General features: G+C 39.1%; 1 protein-coding gene and 1 long non-coding RNA gene across 3 annotated transcripts in view; one reads left to right on the top strand and one right to left on the bottom strand.

The window, feature by feature from the left end:
• Positions 1–18,391, top strand: part of GALNTL6 (polypeptide N-acetylgalactosaminyltransferase like 6) — a 1,184,120-nt gene that overhangs the window by 357,674 nt on the left and 808,055 nt on the right. The window lies entirely within an intron of this gene.
• The window catches only part of LOC117802407, a 30,150-nt gene continuing 22,847 nt past the window's right edge, over positions 11,089–18,391 (bottom strand). Inside the window, exons 2-3 of the long non-coding RNA XR_004625789.1 lie at positions 13,851–14,071; positions 11,089–11,465 (exon numbers count right to left, since the gene is read on the bottom strand). This is a non-coding gene — a long non-coding RNA (uncharacterized LOC117802407). The remainder of the gene's footprint in view (positions 11,466–13,850; positions 14,072–18,391) is intronic.

Genomic DNA, 18,391 nt, shown 5'->3' with positions numbered 1-18,391 from the left:
GTTAACAAGCATCTGTAAAGAGCCATCTGTAGCTATAAATTCAGAAATATAAGCCTCAATGGAAATTGTTCATTTTCAGAAATTCCCTAGATCTTTGATTAATGACAAACAACACACACACACACTCTTCCACCTTCCCCCTCTCTCTGTTACACACACGTACACGCACACACACACCTATACAAATATATAGGGTATAAACTAGAAAATATAAGAGTGATTTTTTCAACTACTAAAAACACATACATATACTTGGCCTATTCATACTAATTATTAGACAAAATTTCACTCACTGAAATCACTTACAGGGTTTAACATTACTCATTGCAATGTAAGGAGGTTTAAAAAATGGAAATTTATGACAAAATCCAGAGATGATGAAAGATGAACAGGGAATTCTGAAGCATAAAACAAAATGATAAACATATGGCCAAGGAATAACTATTCAAATGGGACTCTACTTTTAGATGTAAAAAGATATTTTCACTCTTGTTCATTGCTTTTAAACTTCTGTCTCAAACACAAAGCAGGCTACCCCGAGCTATGAGACATAATGAATGGTAAAAATGAAGTTAATTGGATAAGCGACCCATTTAGTTTTTCCCATTTCTAAGATTACTTCTTCATACAATTTAATCTAAATATTTGTGAGACTAAATCTCACTTAAAATACTAAGTGAATAATATTTAAAATAAATATTAGGAATGAGTTCAAATTACCATCATTGTGTTGTATTTTATGGATTTTAAAAAGTGTTAATAATCCAGACAGTAATAACCTTTAAGACTTCTGAAATTGAAAACTATGGTTTTCAAATAGAATGTTTTTACATAATTCGTTAGTTACTTTTTTAAGTATATTATGCAAAGCTAGAACTCAATATAGATATGGAGCCTTACTTTATTTATTTTTTATTTTTTTAAAGATTTACTTATTTATTTGACAGAGAGAGAGACAGCCAGCGAGAGAAGGAACACAAGCAGGGGGAGTGGGAGAGGAAGAAGCAGGCTCATAGCAGAGGAGCCTGATGTGGGGCTCGATCCCAGAATGCCAGGATCACGCCCTGAGCTGAAGGCAGACGCTTAACCGCTGTGCCACCCAGGCGCCCCTGGAGCCTTACTTTATTATTATTACTATAGTAATAATAATTCTTTCTTTCTTTGAGTCTCAGTAACCTGTAAAATAGATGAATTAAATATTTCTGTTTTCGGTTACGTGTCTCCAAAATTAAACTGAGTTCAAGTACTTGGAGAAGTTGTGGAGAATATTTATAGATTTCCAAATGATTCTTAAACTTCTCATTCTTCTTAAACTTACGATGTATGTGTTCTGTAAACTGCAAAGTATTATGCAAATATTTGCTACTATTATTAGACTTTTACAAAAGACATCTGCCAAGAGAAAATGAAAATATATACATTCTAGTAGAGATCTACAGTTCCGCAAAGAATGTGGTTTGTGTTATGCTCCATGTAGAGAGCTCATTAATATTCCCATGCTCACCTTACTCACCAATGGTCAGTAACTCTAGCTGACAGGCAAAATTTCAAGGAGGTTAAGGAAAATCTGGACTATTTGTCAGTTTTTTCAAAATACTGTTCCAAACAGTATTGTATTTTTAAAAGGCACAATAGTTTATGTTCTAAATTCTTTCTTTCTCTCTCTTGCTTTTTTTTTTTTTTTTTTTTTTTTTTTTTTTTTTTTTTTTTTTGCGCTTATCTCTTGACTGATTGTGTCATCTTCATACTGTGCTTCATTTGTGTTGGTTTTTACTGGTCATGATCTATTTCATATACTTTTTCTCAGTTAATCCCCCAGCAACCAATTATGAAATGATGGACATATGGCCAAGGAATAGCTCTTACAACTTATGTGAGTGAAAATGAGGCTCAGTAGAGACAGAAAATTGTCTACTGCCCTACAGTTCATAGGAAGCAAAATAGAAGCAAGAACACAGTTTGGAGGTTTTTCGTTGTTGTTTTTACTTTTTCATCCAAAATCACATTCCTTTCCCACCACATCACAGCTATTATCAAAAGACTTCCTAATGTCTTTAAGATTGGAAGACGTTCACTTTATAATTTAGAGAATGAGAGAATGACCCACATGCCAAGTTAAAAATGCAAATATATTTCCTTTACAAATGTAATTTAAGTATTGCTGCCTTGTTTCACTATTTTATGATAAGTGTATTATGAATTGAACTTAGAAATCTGTTGTATGGATATATGCCAAGGGTATAAACTTTGACATTCATATCTAAAAAGAAAAATTTAAATATCCATAGGCATCAAAGAATAAACAGAGACTGAAACAGCATGCTTCTAACAACACACTGTTTTCTGAATGCCTGCAGGAAATATTCATTAGGTTAAGAAAAATACTATCAATACAGACATTTTGCACTAATTTTATTATCGCTAGTGAACACACGCTGCTTCATAAGGATGATCTATATGTTGGACTATAGAAAGTATCACATCTTCGTGTATATCACTGGGATTCAAGTCCAATGTAAAGCTTCAGAAAAAGAGAAATAAAGAAAAATATAAAATAAAGCCCCACTGCAAGAAAACAACACATTCCATTAGAAATTAATAAATCAAATGGGAATCAATGCACAAAATTAAATAAACAGTCTCATGTCATCTTAGAAGATCCAAAATACGTTTTCTATGTACACATAGATATTATGTACATCACTGGCTTACTCATGAGAATAGTGGACTGTGAAAAAAAAAGAAAATTACTTAAAAACTATATACGACATTATTAAATAATATTATTCTATCAAATAAATGTAGCAGTTGAAGCCTGGTAACTAAAACATGAGGACGAATGAAGAGGATAGGCCAAATAATTTGACCTAAATCAAGGACGTACATCTATCATTGTAATCAGATTCTCCTTACCTGTTCTCCACTTTTCTATAAAGCAACTGTTGACCTTGATCTTCCATAATCCGTTAGATTTTACAAACCAATTGTTTTTTATATCTTTTTTCCATCTCCTAGTTGGTGAGTTATTTCAATCTTGATTTGTATAATATCTGCATTAAATATTATATTTTTGTATTCTAATAGAAATAAGAACCATCTTATTTTATGATATTTATGTTTGTGTGCTGGTTTATTAGATGTATGACTGTATGATCTTGGTTTCCGTGTTTATTTCATGAATATTTAAGGAAATGACACACCATTGTGCAAAGAGAATAGGCATCAGTACTCCTGGGTTCTAGCCATGGCTCTACCAATAGTTTGCATCCCAAGGAAAGATATTTCATTTTGTAGTGCTTCAGTTTTCTTGTCTCTGAAATTTACTTTCCAAGGATTACATTCTTTCTCAACCCTGGCCATATGTTTCCTGACTATATATTACCTGAGAATTTTTTCTTTTTTTTTTTTTCTTTTTTCTTGTTCTTTTTTTTTTTTTTTTTTTATTACAGAGAAATTTTTAAAACTCCATTGCCTGCCACACTCAAGCTCTATGAAATCAGAATATGAGAGAGTAGTGCAGGGGTATTAAAGGAAAAAATCATGGGGGATTCTGTGGACAGAATTGATTAGGAGCTACTAAATTTAGAGGCAAAGGCCCATTAGTTTCAGTGTCCTGAGTGAGGCTAAACCAAGCATAAGAGTGCCCAAAAGAGAAGCCACACTTTAGAAGGTGGTATAATTTTGATAAGAATATTGTGGCATGCATAGCACAACCCACTTAAAAAAAAAAAAAAAAAACCTCTTGTTAAATTGAAATTCTTAAAAGGTGATGCTTATCTGCATAGAGCAAAAGGATAGGATAATTCTGATAAATCATTAGAAAATATGTGATAAAGTACATGTAAAATATAAAGGATTTAATTTGGTGATAAAACTATTACCAAATGTGGAAATAACAATCTATTTATGAATATCTGTGGCCTTTAAATGAAGCAAAGATTATTTTGCTTTTTTTTGTGAGTTTTTCAAATTGCTATCATGATATATTATGTGAAATAATCAAGAAACATTTCTTTGAGGCCAAATCTAATGATTCTGTGCTTCATTGGTTCTCTTCCAGCAAATACCTCATTTTGCTTTCTGAAGTAGTATTTCCTTCACATTTGATGAGAACTCTATTAGCCTTTGTCTGGAAAATGTCTGTTGAATATACAAGCTAATCCTAATTAGTTTAAAGCCACTGTGCCTTATTTTTATTTCGGTGAAATCTATGAAAGTTTCACCATGTAAGACCAATAGAAGTGCAAACGTTTCAAATACCAAGGTAGTCTTGCCAAAGTGTCTTTAAATTATTTGGTCATTCCCTATATGTATTGATTGACATAGAACCTTCGGACGTGACTCCATATACAAGTGATGTTAATGATGGTGATGGTCATGAAGATGCTGATGATGGTCAGGAAGGTGAGGATGACTCTTATCTTTCACATGGACCCCTGAAAACCCTGTCACTTACAGGGCAAAACATAAAAGGGATATCAGATACAACAATAGAAAAATGTAGTTAAGTTTTACAATTATTTTCTCTTTCTATGTTGTGTAACTAAAAGTATGTAAAACTATATATTTGTATCTGAGAACCTGGTAATATATCATACTTCAAAACACTATGAAGTGAAACTTCTTTTGAAATATTCTTTGAGGAAGGATAACTGTTTGGCATATGGAATTTCAGATTTAAACTTCAGAGATTAGTGAAAATTTTTCTTCTGTTAAAAGCCAGGAATTTTGCCAGTGTTTACCTTGGTAGCTTTTTCCTAGCCAAAGCTTGAGCCTAAGGGCTTGGAAAGGCTGTCATAAAAAGTAATTGACTTGTCCTGTAGAACTAAAGAAGCGAAAAAATGAGGTTGAGTCGAAGGATACACGTAACTGGGACTGAGCATGAGAGAACATTCTCCTAGTCAGAAAGCCTCAACCTAAAGTTAACTGGAGGAAATACGAGGGTTGTTGTTGGAGAAATTCAACCTGTTAGGGCTGTTTAAAGAGATTCCTGCCATAGCTGAAAAGTTGTTTTAGACAACTCCTAAGGTCCCTTTCATTTCTGGAAATCCATGATTAGTGACAAAAGCTAAATGGTTTGAGTAAGATGCTTAACTACATAACAATAGATATAGTGGTCACACTGTCTTTAATGCATTGCAGTGATTCTTACTCCTGGTTCTTAAATATCTGTCTTTGAAAGAGAAGAGAGTTTCCGGTTTCCCTTTTTTTAAACCTTGCTTAGATTCCAGGATAGACAGATTCCTAAGCAGAAATTAGCCAGATATTAGTTTCTGTTATTACATGTGCAACTTATGTGAAAGTCACATCACCAAAATCTAACTAGAATTTTATTTATTGTGATGTGGCTAAAAATTGGGGCTAGAGAATGCAATTGATTTGTGAAGGAGAAATTTGGGAGATAACAAACAAAACATAGATGTGATATTGTGATTTATAAGGTGTGTACATATACATATATGTGTGTGTGTGTGTGTATGTATGTATGTATCAAATGTTATATATATTTGATCTCCCTCCCTAGTTCCTGGCTCACAGCTCCCCAGACTCTTGGAATTTCCTGAGGTAAGAGCAATGGGAGCATCTTCTGTTGCAGTATTTAGTCTGTTGTCCTCAGTTCCTGAAGACACTTCAGAGCCATAAAGGTGAAATGTGTGTCTTTTTATTCATAACAAGCCCCTCTCTATGACAACTGGGTTTCTGTTAACAAGGTGACTTTTGGAAGGCACCTAAGGATGAAGCCGGTTGCCAGAGGAATTAGCAATGATTAGGAGGCTGTAACTTTTAGTCCCACCCTCTGATTTCCAGGAGGAGGAGAGAGGCTAGAGGTTAAATCAATTGCCAATGGCCGATGATTTGATTAATCGTGCCCTATATAATGAAGCCTCCATAAAATCCCAAAAGGACAGGATTCTCAGAGCTTCTGGTTTGGTGAACACGTGGAGATTTGGGGAGAGTGGTGTGCCTGGAGAGGGCATTGAAGTTCTGGGTCGTTTCCACGTATCTTGCCCTCTGTATCTCTTTCATCTGGCTCTTCCTGGGTTAATTCCTTTTATCATGAACAAGTGGTCTAGTAAGTTAATTGTTTCTCTGAGTTCTGTGAGCCACCTCAGAAAATTAATTGAAGCCAAAGAGGGGATAATAGGAACCTCTAATTTATAGCCAGCTGGTATGAAGTATAGGTAACATCATGGACTTGCAGCTGATGTAAGGTCCAAGGAGGGGATGGTGGGAACCTCCACTCTGTAGCTGATCAGTCAAAAGCACAGGTAACTTGGACTTGTGATTTGTGTCTGAAGTGGGGGCGACAGGAAGGACTGAGTCCTTATGCTGTGGAATCTGATGCTATCTCTGGGGGGATAGGACAAGAATTGAGTCGAATTGTCAGACATGCACACACACACAATGCAAGTGGGTCCAAGAATCACCTTTATTAATAGGGAATGCAATTCGTGCTAGAGCCCTCTCTCTGATAATCATCACCACGCTCAGAAGCTGAATTTCAGAAGTAACAGTAATAATAATAGCTATTATTGATCAAGCCCGAGGGAATGCTCTGCAGCTGTTACATTATGATTTGCTTGTCACAGCAGCTCTTTATAGGCATTGTCTCTGTTTGACAGAAAGGGAAACTGAGACTTGGATTTGACGAGTACCTTAACTAAATTACATTAATGTGAATGAGAAAGCAGGCAGTTGAGCCAGGCAACTCTGCTCCCATCCTCTGCAGCTCCCCACCCCCACTTTCTACTGCCTAAGCTTGCTCCACCTACCCCTGCATCCACACCTCCTGTGATTTAGCTTCTTAACATAACTGCACTGAAAATGAGGCATCGCTGGTTATCACTTACACTATATTCTAAATGTGTGCATACTGATTATTAAATAGGTTCTCCATTCTCTTATTCTCTAGATGTTTTTTACCTTTTTCTTATCACCAAATTACAATATAAAACCAACAACCATTAGTGCCATTACACGTTAGTCCCAATAGCAACACATTAGAGATGAGTTTATCTCTGATCATTTACCAAGACATAGAGCAGTTAATTTGGTGTGTATGTGGCAAAGGTAAATTAATTAAATGAAACACCACAACAACAGAAACCCACAATCAAAACATGCTGTTGCAATAAGATTAAAATTAGTTTCAGGACTTTAGATTTTTTAGACGTACACCCGAAGAAGTGTGACCTTAAATTTCCAAAATGTAGGTTATGGTTGAATGTTCAAATTAATGTTTCTTTTTTCATTCTGCTTTAATATCCTACAGAAAGGATATTCGTTACATAAAATTGCATTTAGTTAATTGTAATCTTTTTATTGATTATTGCAAGAATTATGTAGTATCATTATAAAAGAAAAATATAATTCCATATGACATAAACTGGGAGGGAAAATATTTTCAGGAAAGCTAATGTATGAGTATAGGTTACTTAATTTCTCTTAATGACTTAAAGAATGTAATACTCCCAACGGAAAAATACGTCATAAATAAGCAACCCCTGCCAGGCACCAGCCAACTCGTGGTGGAGGCCAAGAACTGAGGCTCCTGAGCAGAGGGGTGTTGGAAGTTCTTGCTGAGCAAAGGTCCTGGCAGCCATCCGTGAAGCATGGCTTAGGGGTAGCATTCACATTGGGTGGTGTTAGATACCTGGTTCAGAAGGTGGTGTCTCCAATGAGCCAATGTCCACATAGGTCTAGTGCTATGGGCAAATTGCATGCCCTCAAAATTCCTATGCTGAAGTCCTACCCCCCCCCCCAGGACCTCAGAACGTCCCTGTGTTTCGAGATAGTGCTTTTAAAGAGGGAAGGTAAAATGAAGTCATAGGGATTGGCTGGAGTCCTCATGAGAAGAAGAAATCAGGACACAGACAATGCACAGAGGGAAGACCATGTAAAGATACAGGGGATAAGATGGCCATTTACAAGCCAGGGAGGCCTCAGAAAAGACAACCCTGCCAACACCTTGAACTCAAACTTCCAGCCTCAACAACTGTGAGAAAAAGTATTGTCTAGGCCATCTGGCGTGTGGGACTTTGATATGGCAGTGATAAAAAACAAGTATAACTAATATTCAGCATCCCAACAAAGGATGTGGTGAACTCCAGAGTCCCCACATGCAGGCAAACCCAACAATCTGACTGCTTATTTGTATTTCTTTCTGAATTCAAATTCAATTTACTAACCTGGATCTTCAAAACATTTTTTAAATGTTTTTAATTTTTAAAGGAGTTTTACGTTCCTAGCAAAGTTTAGAGGAAGAAAAAGAGATTTTCCTTATTCCCCTTTCTCTCACATGTAGCCTCTCTCATTTGTCAACATCCCCCACCACAGGGGAACATTTCTTACAACTGAGGAACCTACACTGAAAAATCATAATCACCCAGAGTCCACAGTTTCCCTTAGGGTTCACCCTTGGTGCCGGTCTTTTTTTTTTTTTTTAAGAAGAAATATCGTCCATTAACATATTTGACAGGTCAGCTTTTATCTGGTTTCTGGAGGAAAGGAGCAGGAAAGTTACCTGGAAGTCAGATTCCCTTACAGCAGGGGAAGATTTTTGTTTATCCTTTGCCTGGATCAGAAGAGCTTCTCTTACGATGGGGCAGGGTGGGTTGAGAGTGGAGACCAAGTTTTTAAACCAGATTTGTATCATTCTGGCTATTTTCTTAAGGTACTATTCTTGAGGTAGAAGATATCAAATTGTTAGTAAATCCAAAGAGATTTCCCAAATCGTTAAATAGGACCAAACCGGTAATAGCTGAGGTGCATGACCAGTGGCAGCACGTGTCATGGCTACCATTATTCTCAGAGTCCTCCCCAGAACTCACTGAAGACCTGACTTTTCAGATGAGTTCTAAAGGATGGCATAGATCCAGTCACAACGGGTGGTCAGGGGGAGAGCTCTGCTGCTAGTTCATAGGGCCCTTCGTGTACATTTGCATAAGGTCCTCTTCCTCTGGGAGAACACAGTTGACACCAAAGGAGCAGCATGTCGAGCTGGGCACGTAGCGGATTCAACACCCCGTGCTCACTTAGCTGAGCAGCCCTCTGCATGGGCCATCGTGTCCAAATGTATGAGAGAGCACTGAGTTTCAAAAAATAGCAGCTGTGAAACTCTACACAGTGAATTCATAGGAATTGTAACACACTGGTAGGATAAAGAAGAACAAGAGAGGCATTCACTGTATTTGTTGGCTAATTGGAAATGGAGATATTATTTCTAACCAGTGAACTGGGTGATTATTTGAAGAAGTAAAGAATTTAAATACCTTACTTCTTCAACTGAAAGAATAAATGTTGGATGCAGCCTTTTTATAGAATATCTTTCTCAGGGGTGATGGGGGAAAAAGCATCAAAGAGCCTCTGAGGCAGAAGGAGAAACAGGAGAGGAAAAGCTTTGTCCACCCTAGTGGCCGCACGCAGCCTGGGTGTCCAGAGCGCAGTAAACAAGGTAGGGAGTCAGGTGGGAGGTAAGATGGGCAGATTTTATTTGAAGTGCAAGTTATTGAAGGATTTTTGGCAGGGAAGTAATGTCATCTTTTTTTGGTTTTCTTTAAAAATCCTCCCTCTACCTGATATATGAAAAATAGATTGAAAGTTTTTAAGGGTGACTATTGAGAGACAGTTAAGAGGTTCCTTAGTAATCCACCGAGAGGTAATGGTAGCTTGAACTCTGATTGCAGAGTGGGGTTGGAGAAAAGTGGAAAAATTTCAGACATATTTTCCATTAGAATAATCAGACATGAATGTAAAGGTTGGTGAAGAAACTGTGAGGTGAGGAAAAAAGAGGAATAAGTGTTTCCTCCCAATTTTCTTGCTTGAACAATTTGTGAATAAGGGTGTCATTTACTGAAATGGGCCAGCCGTGGTGAAATACAGATTTCTTTCTTGGTGGTTGTTTTAGAAGTTGTAAAAATCCTTTTTATGGTCTACGTGTTTCGGGCTTCACTGGACATGCTGTGCTTTGTCCTCCCTTCACTTTTCAAAACTAGTTGCTATGAAAACACAGAATGGCATATATTCTAGGTGTCAGCTATAGAAAATGGGGGAATGACTTCATTGGAGGAGCGGTTTCTGCCAATTTAATAAAAAGTGAAAGAAAGAACCTTACTGCAAGCATTACTATTTCATATTTTATCTGAAGGAGTTTACATGTATACCATAACCATAAAGCCACTACGTTTCCTAAACCATTATGGCTCTCAGATTCCCTGTGCTGGGGAGGGCTCAGCCTGAGGCAGGAGAGTTTCCGCTCTCTAGGCAACACAGCAAGAGAGAGAGACACATACAGCTACGGGGCAAGCGATGCGGACAGACGCACATACCCACACCCAAGCATCCGTCTGCACAGTGGTAGAAAAAGCGTCAGATTTGGACCACCTGGATGCGGTGATTGAGGGGTTAGCATCTGAGCAAGCACGCAGGGGATGTGGGGTCATTAAGTGGAAATAAGGGAAGGAGAGGCAGAGGGAACAGAGGAGCGAGGAGTCCAAATCTTTAAAAGGGAATGATACGTTTAGGTTATAAACATAATCACTTTGGCCGGGTCATGGGGTGATTTTAAGGAAAAACTTGTGCCCAGTTGTGGGGGACATTAACATAATGGTAAGGATTTGGATCTTATGCTATATGAATAAAAACTCATCGAAGGTTTTTAAGCAATGTAAAACATTTTTCAAAGTAGTTCTTTGGTGTTTGTAGATTGTAAATGGGCATTTCTTTGTTTTTGCACGCCTTGGATACATTTCCTGTCTTCCAGTTTTCTATCGTTCTAGCTACAATCTTGTAATATATTGTCTTTTTTACTTTATGTGCTCCTTTTCTTGTCTTCATTTCTTCCTCTCTGTTTCTCTTATGCATACACTTTAGCATAAAATATTATGGGTGAAATAAACCTCAATATAGTTGAATAATTACAGATGATATAGAAATCAATATGAATAAATGATGGATTGACTTTTGCTTTAAAACTAGCAGCTATAAAACTCTTAAATGAATTAATATCACAAGCAGCAAACTGGAAAGGATAAACAAGTGTGTATTCAGCATATTTATTGGATAATTAGAAATGGCAATAATATTTATAGCTACTCAATTTGGTAGATGATTATTTGAAAAATAAGTAAAGAATTTAAATACTGTAAAAGAACAGGTATAAGAATGTAGTCATTTTTGTGTTATTAGGGAGCCAATTTGAATTTTTTTTTGTACTGTTTGTGTCTGCTTCTGCTCTCCTCTTTACCTCTCTGCTTATTGATCACAAATCTTCTTATGGATTTTTTTCTTAATACCTTCCTGGCGAGTTCTTGGTATGATATTTCTGCTTCTGATCTCTCTCTTGAAGTCCTGGATGAAAGCTTGTGTGCTGTCATTTAGCTACTTCTAGGATCCATACATGGCCTAAACTCCCCAAGTTGGAGTTCAGATTCTGTCTTCCCATTTTCATTGTTCAGGAATAATTCCTAAGACAAAAGGAGGGAAGGAGGTAATATAGAGGGAATTAATAAAGACGGAGTCAAGCCGCACACACAGGTTGAGAAATTTGTTTTTGTCTAGCAGGGAATAACTTTATATTTCTTTGCCAATTCTTAGGCAGACATACTGCTTTGGAATGAAAATTTAATAAAAATTCAGTTGTTGAAGTGCCTAATAACATATGTCAAATAACTGAGTAATGCCGAATGAAAGAAAATCATATTGGAACCTCTAAATTTTTTTCTTTGGCTAATATATAGGAACTACATCCAGACAGATGAAATAATGTAAATATTAAACCTAGAATTGACTTATTAGCTTTGTGGCACTTGGCTCTGAGCCTTGGTTTTCCTCATCTATGATGAGAAAAGCAGGACTTAACCTGCAAAATTTTTATAAGGATTAAAGATAATAGTTATATGAACAGCGCCTGATGAATGCATTATAGGCATTAAATAAATAACCCCTTTTGGAGGAGCATTATAAGAAATTTGTCTAGATATTTTACATAAATATTTTATCCTCCCAAATGCACAGCTATTTCTGTATCTCTACTTGAGCAAAGGCAGCACATTATTTGGAACAGGATGTGAATATTTACTGTCTTTCCTGGTTGAATGACACATTTGATTACTGCTTGCTTACTTTGTCTACCAGCTCCACTGAGTAAAGGGAGAGTACAAACAGATATAATTTTGTATTCTCAACTAGACATAAATATTTTTATATTCACTTATTACCCAAACTGAGAGTGAACATGTATATATACGTGTGTGTGTGTGTGTGTGTGTGTGTGTGTGTGGATACTAAGTAGGCTGCATACCATTCTTGAAGAAATGTTTCTAGTTTGTCAAAACACTTTCATAATTCATTTGAGAGACCTCCAGAGTTGCCCTTTGAAATCACTGTGACTGTGTCATTAAATGATATAAATGACTACATTAGTACTAAAAGGAGCTTAATGCTGATTTTTTTAAAAAATGATTTCTTTTGAGGTATTCGTTGGTATAATGGAAAGTGGGCTTTGGTGCCAAAGGATTAACTTGGCCCTGTGGTTTATTAGCTTCCTGGCATTTGACTCTGTGCCTTAGTTTCCTCATCTATAATGAGAAAAGCAGGATTTACAAAATTGTTATAAGGCTCAAAGATAATAGTTATTGGAACAGTGCCTGACAAATGCATCACAGGCATTAAATAAATGCTGGCTATTTGAGTTCAGTTTTCTTTAAATGTATCCAGGGAACTACTGCATCACACGGACTCAGAAATCCTTGAGCTGGGAGAGCTTCACAGACCATGTGTTATAAAGCAGTCTGGTAAAGAGGGATGTGGGCTGCCTCACACTAAGCCACATAGGAGCCAAGGAACTTGATAAGGTTCAGACAGAGTGTAATCTTCCTCAGATATAGAAGTCCGAAGACTAAGTTTTAATTCATCCACAGAGGACTAATCAATATTAACAAAATATGTCACTTGAATAGTTCCCAGTGGCAAAATACCTGCGCTGATAAACAGGGTTGGTTGCATAGACAGAATGTTCTATCTCTTAAGAGAATATCTACTCGGTAGACTAGATCAACCAATTCCTCAGTGAGAAAATTGAATCAGAGCAATTCCCCCCAAATATGCTATCTGCAGATCTATATAAATATGTTTTTGAAAAATGCTTTTATTTTAAATATCAAAAATTGTGTTGTGACAAAGTATATATTTGCACATCATATTTTCACAAAAATATATTCATCGTTAGTGTATAAAACTAATCATATTATCAGGCCTCTTCCCATTCCTCTGTGATTTCTATAAGTAGATTAAACAAGACTGTACGTAATTCAAAGAAAATATTCTCAGGAGCTTTGGGAAGTGGATATCTAGCTTCTTAAGTATTCACACTAAAAGACAAAAGACTGGTCCCTTTTGTTGATTCTCATTGATAGATGGCAATTTGATTTGCTGTAAAGCCTAGTCCTTTAAGATCTAATATGCATTTAATACACATTTGTCTTATTTGGTTTTGTGAAAACCAGAATGTTTGTATTGCGATGTTCTAAATAGTGTTTTTATTCAATCAATAAATATTTATCAAACAAAACCGGGCCAGGTTTAGAAAGTCCCAAGTGTGCATTCCTATTTTATCTGCCTTCTCCTGACCCAAACTTTAAGAGACAACAGTAATGAGTAATATTATAGTCTCATCATAGCTTTGTCTTTTTCAGAATGACTCCTAAGGTATTATTTGTGGGTCTAGAGAAAACCTTAGGGAAAGATGCTGACGAGAAATGGAGTAAATATAGCTGTCAGAACCTATCAGTGAGATGCTTTTTGACATGACTAACTCAAACTGGTTAAATAATATGTAGTTTGTTACTCACAGAGCAGGAGTTCAGATGGAAGCTAGGCTTCAGAATTGGTATATTCACTGGTTCAACAACATATGCAAGGACTCCGATCATTTCCATTTTTCTCTTCTGTGGTCATCGGCATCGACTTCATTCTGTTTCCCTCATCGCCACAAGTGACTCCCAGGAGCCTGAGGGCTGCTTGAGCTCTTGATTAAATCCCACGGCAGAGTGAGACTGCCCGTTCCTCTCACCTAATGGGGATGAGTAAATATCTGCTGAAAGACAATTCTTAGTGAGTCTCTCGTGACACCCAGGCCCATCAAGGAGTCCATGGACCAAAAGCCAAAACCCTGGAGATAAAGGGTTGAAGTCCTCCCCAAGGGAAGTGCCTGGCAATTGGCAGGGTCCCCCACCCTGAAGGACTTGGGACTATGCTCACTGGGCAAGCTCCAAGGGTTGGACACCAGGTTCTTCCTACCCCCACCTGTCTCTGGGTCGGGGAACCTACTGTCCTGTTACTCAGAGGGAAGCCTGGAGTCTGAGACTGGTTCCTAGCAGTACTGTGGGGGGACAGGGATTTGGGGTGGCAGGGGGGCAATAAAGAGATTTGACCTTGTTAAAATTTTTTTTTGCATGTATTCTAAGAAAAAAGTAATAATAGTTATTTTGTTGCCATTGATTATTTTTCCATGTTGTTTATATATCCTTGGAGGGTAGAAACTATGTGTGTTTCTCTCTGAGTGGAGAGGTGATTTGTCTTCTGACCAGGTTAACGAAGATAGTATTTCCCACCAGGGCAAAGATGGTTCAGGATTGCTGGTGATTCCTTTAACAAGACTGGGAATTTCCTAAAATCAGTATTTCTCAGCTGTGACACAGACCCACTGTGTGTGAGGATTTAGCAGGGCCCACCTCCACATCTCCTCTGTGGAATTTAGGGTGCAAGAGGAAAGACATGAACACGAAGCTTATGCTGTCTGCTGTGTCATTAGTAACACATTCCTTTTTCTCTGATCTACTTGTCTCCCTGTCTTCTGGCACCATCTAAAAAACTTCAGCAGGTAAACTTTTTATCTACTTTTTACGCAGAATAAAAACTCAGATCTCTCAGTACTTTTCAGTTTCTAAAAACATTTCTAGCTTGCTGCTTCTGCCATGAAATTAGATAAATTTGGATTTCCTGTTGTTCCCAAACCAATTGCCAGCAATAAGAATGGACTACAATTAGAAGAAGGAGCCCCATGCCTTGAGCTGAGGCCAATTCTCAGACTACAGTTCGATTATTCAATAGGCAGAAGAAGAATGGAATAGAATCTGGAGACTCAAGAATTAGGCAAGAGTTCCACGNTTCGATTATTCAATAGGCAGAAGAAGAATGGAATAGAATCTGGAGACTCAAGAATTAGGCAAGAGTTCCACAAGNCCTGAGACGCAGGAAGATACATCTGGATCTCTACAAATGAACATCTCCAGCGCTGAGTATCGAGGTACGAAGCGGGGAGCCGTGAAACCGTGCAGAGATATCGGAAGATAAACAGAAGGGGGAGGGAGCTGGCGTGTCAGGGCGCTGGAAAGCAGTAGCCACCTGCACAGGGGAGTGGACGGACCGCAGAACCGCACGCTTGAGACAGCAGACTGAGACCGTGAGCCGGGAGCATGCGCCACCAAGCATCTCATGGAGCTCCGGAGCTCCAGTGTGCTCACTGGATCCAGGCTGAGACCGGGAGCTCCGGGAGAGTGTGCGGGGCGGCTGGCGGCTGGAGGCTGGAGGGCCACCTGCACGGGGGAGCAGGCGGACTCGCAGTCAGCACCCACGAGACACCAGACTGAGACCGGGAGCTCTGGGAGCCCGCGCGGGCCGGCTGGCGACTGGTGGCTGGCGGGGTTGGAAACACAAAGGACAGAGAAGCGCCGGCCCTGGAAGTGAGGGCTGGGACGCCGGGTGTGGGGCGCACAGTCCGGGATGCTGCAGGGTTGAGCAGCACCAACAGAAACAGAGTTAAAGTGGCCAGAACATCAGTGGAGAACGGTCCGCGATCCCTCTGTTCTGAGAGAGAGGCTGAATTTTGGCCGCTGCTACTCTGACTCTCAGAAGAGGCACAGCAAACCGCCAGGGAAAGCTGCAAGAGAACAAAAGCCTGGAAATACCGGCTCACAGCGTGCTCATCCCCATCCCCCCTCGCAGAGGACACAGAGACTTTATCCAAACAGGGTTTCCTGAGTGCTGGCACGGCAAGCCCCTCCCCCAGAAGGCAGGCTGAAAAATCAAGAAGCCCACAACCCATAGCGCCTCAGTGGCGGAGTCATTAAGCGCCTGTCTTCGGATTAGGGTGTGATCACAGCATTGCGGAAAGGAGTCCCTCATCGGGCTTCTCCGCTGGGAGCCTGCTTCTTCCTCTCCCACTCCCCTGCTGGGGTTCCCTTTCTTGCTGACTGTCTCTCTCTCTCTCAAATAAATAAATAAACTCTTTAAGGAAGAAGCCCACATCCCTAAGATCTCTATAAAACAAGGGCGCACGGCCTGGGTCCCAGTCAACACTTGGGCTCTGGACAACCCTGCAATCTCTCTTCATCAGAATGACGAGAAGGAGAAGTCCCCCCCAGCAAAGAAAAGATAATGAGTCTGTGGCCTCTGCCACAGAATTGGCCTCGGCCACAGAATTAATACATACGGATGTATCCCAATTATCAGAAATGGAATTCAGAGCAACAATGGTCAAGATGATGAGTAGACTTGAAAAAAGTATTAGCGAAAATGTAACTGAGAATATAGAATCCCTAAGGGCAGAAATGAGAGCGAATCTGACAGAAATTAAAATTTCTATGAGACAAATGCAGTCAAAACTAGAGGCTCTGACGGCCAGGGTCACCGAGGCAGAGGAACGCATTAGTGAATTGANTCACCGAGGCAGAGGAACGCGTTAGCGAATTGGAGGATGGGTTAGTAGAAGAAAAAACGAAAATAGAAGCTGGTCTTAAAAAAATCCACGCCCACGAATGTAGATTACGGGAGATTACTGACTCTATGAAACGATCCAATGTCAGAATCATCGGCATCCCTGAAGGGGTGGAGAAAAACAGAGGTCTAGAAGAGATATTTGAACAAATTGTAGCTGGAAACTTCCCTAATCTAGCAAGGGAAACAAACGTTCGTGTCCAAGAGGCAGAGAGGACCCCATCCAAGCTCAACCAGGACAAACCTACGCCACGGCATGTCATAGTGCAATTCGCAAATATTAGATCCAAGGATACAGTATTGAAAGCGGCCAGGGCAAAGAAATTTCTCACGTAGAAAAACAAAGGTATCAGAATTACGTCAGACCTGTCTACAGAGAGCTGGAATGAGAGAAAGGGTTGGGGGGCAATTTTTAAAGCTCTTTCAGAGAAAAACATGCAGCCAAGGATCCTTTATCCAGCAAAGCTGTCATTCAGAATTGATGGAGAAATAAAGACGTTCCAAAATCGCCAATCATTAACCAATTTCGTAACCACGAAACCAGCCCTACAGGAGATATTAAGGGGGGTTCTATAAAAGGAAAAAAGGCCCCAAGAGTGATAGCGGAAAGTAACAACTGATACAAAAACTTTACAGGCCACATGGCATCATTAAAATTCTATCTCTCAGTTCTCAGTGCCAATGTAAACTGTTTGNAAATGGCTTAAACTCTCCCATAAAACGCCACAGGGTTGCAGATTGGATAAAAAGACATGACCCATCCATTTGCTGTCTACAAGAGGCTCATTTTGAACCCATAGATGCATTCAGACTTAGAGTAAGGGGATGGAGTACCATCTTCCAAGCAAATGGATCTCAAAAGAAAGCTGGAGTAGGAATTCTCATATCAGATAGACTGGATTTTATTTATTTTTTTTAAAGATTTTATTTATTTATTCGACAGAGATAGAGACAGCCACCGAGAGAGTGAAAACAAGCAGGGGGAGTGGGAGAGGAAGAAGCAGGCTCATAGCGGAGGAGCCAGATGTGGGGCTCGATCCAGCAATGCCGGGATCACGCCCTGAGCCGAAGGCAGACGCCCAAACGCTGTGCCACCCAGGCGCCCCTGGATTTTAATCTAGAGGCCATAGACCGGGACACAGAAGGGCACTATATTATTCTTAAAGGAAGCATTCAACAAGTGGATATGACAATTATAAATATATATGCCCCCAACGGGAGCAGCAAGGGATACACAAGCCAACTCTTAACCAAAATAAAGAGACATATAGATAAGAACACAGTAATAGTAGGGGACCTCAACACCCCACTATCAGAAATAGACAGAACACCCTGGCAAAAACTAAGCAAAGAATCAAAGGCTTTGAATGCCATACTCGACGAGTTGGACCTCATAGATATNACAAGTTGGACCTCATAGATATATATAGAATACTACACCCCAGAACCAAAGAATACTCATTCTATTCTAATACCCATGGAACATTCTCAAGAATAGATCATATTCTGGGACACAAAACAGGTCTCAACCAATATCAAAACACTGAAATTATCCCATGCATATTCTCAGACCACAACGCTCTGTAATTGGAACTCAACCACAAGGAAAAACCTG

Source organism: Ailuropoda melanoleuca, chromosome 5 (assembly GCF_002007445.2).
Source record: "Ailuropoda melanoleuca isolate Jingjing chromosome 5, ASM200744v2, whole genome shotgun sequence".
Lineage (NCBI taxonomy): Eukaryota > Metazoa > Chordata > Mammalia > Carnivora > Ursidae > Ailuropoda > Ailuropoda melanoleuca.
Note: the sequence above shows the minus strand (reverse complement) of the source record. Positions and strands in the feature narration are given on the sequence as shown.